Here is a 6,000-nt window from a genome sequence, read left to right as displayed (position 1 = left end):
GAAGTTTTACTCGCAATGAAAATAAGAAGCCAGTTGCTTATATAGTTTTGATTAAAGAAGCATCTAACATGATTACCATTCTGAATGCATTAATTGGAAAGTTTGTGGGGATTTGATGGTTGTACTGTATTAATAGGCTTTCAAGATGGAAGGCCTATATTGATGTTTTTTATGTTTATAGGATAGCACAGCAACACAGTAGCAGTTTGTAAATAAAGTCTGGATAAATAGAACTTCTTTTTAATCAATTGAACAAAATGTCTCGTATGTCCCTCTTCTTCTGCTTTACATCAAGTTAGGATTGAATAACAATTTTGTAAAGGTGTGGATAAAGATGGTGAAGGCTTTCAAATATTTAAGAAAATGTTTTCCACATTTAAGTGAGAATAAACTTAAATGAGAGTATATTTACCAGGTCTAAAATTAGAAAAGTGATTCATGTCTGCTTTTGAAGGAAAATTCACTCAAAAGAAAGTAACAGCATCAAAATTGCTTGTAGAGATGGTAAAAGGATTTTTAGGTCACAAAAAGGAAGAAAACTACAAGAGCTTCTTTTTGTGATAATTTTTTTAATTTTCTGCCGCAAGATCAATTAAAAAATAATCATTTCATTGATGTTTTATAAAAAATGGTTTTTTTTTCATATTATAAAAAAATTTTTATTTCTGGGTTAAGGTAGTCAATCCTGGGTTCTTGGGTAAGATGATAAACCATCCCCATCGGAAGCAGTACCTCTGTCTCATTACTCTTTCCTTTTTTCCTTATTCCTTCTTCCTTAGGTGATTGCCATGAGAACTTGGATGGACAGCTTTCAAACTGGTTTCATCTATGGCATCTTCTAGTAGTCAGTAGGGCAGCCACTTCTTTATTAGGACATAGTGAGGTAGTAATCCTCTGTGTCTGTGGAACTGTCCAAGGGCTCTGTTACCTATCCTGAGATTGAACAAAAAGCCAGACTAGTGAGGTCTTTACTGGATAAAACTAGACATCTTGTTCTATATACAACTGAATTTACTCTTCGCTGTCAATTGAAAAGTTCAGTGATTTTCTTAATTTTAACTTTTATTGTGAATTTAATGAGCTGTTCTTTCTACAGGTTATAATCTTGTGCTGCAATGAAGGTTTATTTGCAGCAAATCATGAAATATCATTGAACTTGTATTGTATTTCAAATAAACCATGTGCAAAGAAACTGATGTATGCACCTCGACCACAAAAATCATTTTTGCTAGCAGGTAATCTAATGAATTAAAATGGGGTTTCTTTAACAGTAATAATTTTAAAAAGCATTACAACCATATATGGTGTAAGAAAATTATACTTTACATATGTACAGTAAGGTTACTTACTCATATGAAAATAATATTAGAATAGTAAGTGACTTTACTATTGTATCAAAATCAATTTAGCAGCTTACTTTCTCGTCAATGAATTTTTTTCAAGAGTATAAAATAATCTCTTATTCTTCATGCATTTTTGTACTGTTCTAAATGAAATTATCTCAAAATTACTTTTCCATTCACAAAGTAATATACAGTTGGATAAAAGAAGAATGTTTAACTAAAAAATTACTTTCTCTAATTTTGATAAATTACGATATCTATGAATCTAGAAAAATACTAATTTTTTGTTTTTTAAACATACTTATCTGTTTGTCAGTTTCTGTCTAAGGGATTTGGCTGCATCTTGAAATTTGATTGTGCATCAGATTGATCTCATTCAAATTTTGTTTATGATAACAAGTTGAACAACCTTATATAATATATCAATTTTACTGCTCTGATTCAAAATTATACTTTCTTCATAAAAATATAAATATTGAGAATAACTGCTTGAGTCTGACTTTTGATAAGCCTCTTTCCCCAATTTTACTGGTTTTTGCTGACATTATGGGTTTATGTTTACACTGCTATAAATTAAATTTATGAACAATTCAAATAAAGATAACTAAAAAATAACTTTTCTTTAATGAACTAACACTATTAATAAACTTATTAACAAATAACATCTGTGAACAAACGTATATTATGTAAATATTAAATCCAGTTATTGATATAAAAAACTTATACAATGTTTTCAGAAAAATACATAAACATGATGTTTTACGCTCAGAGTTCTGATCTCAACCCCACCAAAAACTATTGCTGCGATGCTACAGCGCATCCAATTTCTATCCATCACCATTGAACAAACAAGCTGTAGTCCTATGTGCCAACTCCATATTGTATTTTTGTATTTGGAATTGCATTACTTTGTATATGACACCTCTTCATTCAACTAGAATCCACTAATATATTTATTTTCTTATTGAGGCATACAATACAATTCCTTCATTTTCTGAGGGTTTCATCAATACATTTCCTGAACACTGGTTCAAATTAATGTGTTTTTTGTGATATGGTAGATTGTTTGGTTCAGCTTTTTTGACAACCTAGTTAATAAAAATTTGTTTGCTGTAAAATGAGAGCAAAGCCATACATTTATAATTGACATGTGCACTATAATTTTATTGTAAAAAAAATTATAACTGCAGTCTGACATTTTTTTTGAAAGAGTACATAATGATAATTAAATAATTTGCTCACTGGAGTAAATTAAAATAATTTTATGTAATAATTTATTTATTTGCATGCATTTTGCAATTATGCTACTGACATATATTATTTGTTTATTTTTGCTTTTCTTTCTTAACTACAACTGGGAATATTGGTTTGGATTATTTGCGTCATAAAATTAATAACTTTAATAAATTTTCAAGTCATGACTGAATTAGATGTTTAAGGAATTTTTCCTAGCATGTCTACTGATGTTTGGACATTCAAATACAAAATTTTCTATTCTCATTTATTCACTAACCATCCCTTCCTGACTACAACAGTTTTGCTTTTTCACTTCTCTTAAATGATCCTCCTTCCCATTCACCATCACCAACAATTTGCACGAGCACCTGGAATTACTAATGTGTCACCAGATGGTGACTAAGTATTTTCTTCTTGTTAGCAAATTTAAACATTTTCAAAAAAATACCTTTGAAATAGTTGCATGTGCAACATACACAAAACATACAGTATTGAATCTTTGAGCACAGCACTGCAGTCAAAAATAAAATTTTCTTGAAAAATATTTTTATTTTACTACTTACTAAAACAGCTTGCAGTGTTTTATTTTTAAATTCTACTAATCTATGCAGTTCATGCAGACTTTGACATTTCATTATTTATGTGGATTCCCTGATTAAGCAAAAACATAATATATAATGCATTGTTTCTTCACAGAAGAAATACATTAATTTATTGCTTTAGATTCTCTGTTTTGATATTTCTTAACACATTTAAATCTCCTGAGGTACTAGTCAGAATTGTATTCTCTGAAAGTAGTGATGTTCACTATACAGTCATCATGTAATGAGCTCTGTGGTGAACAGAATGATCATGTAACTTCTGCATTTCATTGAACTTCTTAATCTGAATATCTCCTGCACCTCAGATGCTTGACGTGCTAATGTGCAACAAAATGTTTAGATCAGTAAAGAAGGCAAGAGGAAACCACTTAACTCTTCACCTTCCTTAGTAAACCTGGCATGGGATGCTTGTTATCTTGAGAATGGATACGCTGGTTTCAGAAGTGACTTGTATTTCATATCAGGCCCCCTGCAATCTTTTTGGCTATGGCAGCAACTAACATACATATACATATTTGTATGTACATTTAGTTAAAGTTTGAGTGTTCTAATGATAAAAATGAAATTCAATAGTTTAATTATTCAGAATATGATCACTTATTTTTAGGATCAAAATGTTAACAATTTTTCTACTTTCAGGAAGTGGAACCAGATTTAATTTGATGGCTTGTTGTAGCGAGTTCTTGGAATCATTCACTTGTAGAATTACAAATAAATTATTACCTGTTTTTTATACATTTGATTTGTTTTTTAATGATTTTACTATAAATGAAAGAAGAGATGTCCTTGCTGCATCATCTCATAATAAAGTTTTGTAAGTATCTATATTAAAGTTCCATTTCCAGTGCATAGACTTTAACTAGAAAAAAAGTAGTGATTTGAGGTGTAACATGTCATATACCTTGATCGATTCTCTAATAAACAGTTCATAAAATGCCCAAAGTGTTGTGTCACTAGTGGTATACTTTTAACATTGTTGTCATGTTCTTTGGATTGTACACTCCACCAATCTATCAGAAAAATATATTGTGCACCACCAATGGTATAGATGTCTGTAATTTTTCATATTGTTTGTAGCCAACAAAACTGAATTTATAACTTCATATACAATATACGTGCATGTTTATGATGTAACATTGGTAGTGGTTAACTGAAGAACTTATGAAGTTGAAACATATGATTGTTTTCAGTAATACTATACCTAACTAGTTTCATACCAAGAGAGGAGCCATACCTAAAGGAGGTTTTCCTTTAGAATGTCTGAGCTCTCTTGTATTTAATATAGTCTGAAAAATCATCACAAATGCTCTAATCTCCTGAATGGACAAATTCTCTAATACTGGGCAAATGCTCTAATCTCCTGAATGGTGGGAGATGGAATGCACTTCCTGGATTAGGCCTTGAAGCTGTTAGTTTATTCTTTCTCAGCACTGAACTTATTTTTTGTCCTTGATCCCTTCCCCCACAGTTTTGGTCTTCAGTCTTATTTCTTTTAGATTTAATTCTAATTTGGTATTTGTGAATAAAATGCGGAAATTAGCAATTTTATTTATTTGTTGCTATTCTTAGGTTTTAGGTGATATGATTTAATTGCACATTTTTTCTCTGCAAACTGTCCAACATTTAAAAATTCTGAAGAAGTGATATCCAAATTTTTGAAATTTTAATGTGGAAAGAAAATATTTATATTGTTTCCTTATCTATTCTGTAAATTAGTAATTTCTTTCTTAAACTGTGATATTTATGTGCTTCTTTTTTACAGACTCTTTCATTTGTCTCACAATGATGAAATAATAAAACAGATTGTAGTACAGATGGATGAACCAATATATGCCTTATGCTTTGTTGAAGATGACAGCATTGGATTTTTTTCAAGGATATTCTATTCAGCTGATGTCAAGACTGGAAAATTTTATGGTAATAGTTTTTAATTTATTTAAATTTAATTATCTATTAATAAGCATCCTTTTTTGAGAATTACTTGATTCTGAACTGAATTATTTATTGCTGATTTAAAAATCTTAGTTAAAAATGTTGCAGAACAGTAAAGGGTTTTTCAAACCCTTTATTTCTATTTGGCAGTTGGAACTAATGGAGAAGATTTTTTAAATTTAATTTCTATGGTAAGGCTCTATATGTAGTATGCAATTTTAGGATTAGAGTCTTTGTTTTATCTTATTATAACTTATATTACAATAAAAAATAGTTTTGACTTTCAATTATTTTTATTTATGTAAAAATAACATTTTTTGCTAAAAACAATAAATAAAAAGTAATAAATAATATGTCTATGATCAGTATTTATTATTTTAATTTTAAATATTATTTATAACAGTAATTAAAAATTAAAATTATCTTTTAATATAAATTGTAATTGTAAATCGATTGCAAATGGTCTAGTGACTGAAAAATTTCTCTTCAATGGTGAGATCTGTTAACTTAAGTCTTTGTAGGTGGTTCATTTGCTTATATATTGCAACAGGACCAGTATAACAGACCAGAGTAACAGATTTCTTCCAATTAAGAAGAAAGAAAGAGAAAATAATAATGAAAAGAAGAATCTAGAAGGAACTAAAAGGGATTCCTTACTCAGACTAAACAGGTCCATTTAACAATTTGTTCTTTGTAATATAGACAATGGCACCTTCAATCAGAAGGGTTACTGAACTGGAATAAGAATTTATAGAAAAACATAAGGGCGCAGACGATGAAAATTATTACACTTCAACAAATAAAGGGATAAGGTGGGTAATGGTTCTACAGGCCAGGGGATATAAATACTGCCAGGGACCAGCAGAGAGAGTGAGTAGTTCTGCAAG

The sequence above is a fragment of the Lycorma delicatula genome, chromosome 4, assembly GCF_047948215.1.
Source record: "Lycorma delicatula isolate Av1 chromosome 4, ASM4794821v1, whole genome shotgun sequence".
NCBI lineage: Eukaryota > Metazoa > Arthropoda > Insecta > Hemiptera > Fulgoridae > Lycorma > Lycorma delicatula.
Note: the sequence above shows the minus strand (reverse complement) of the source record.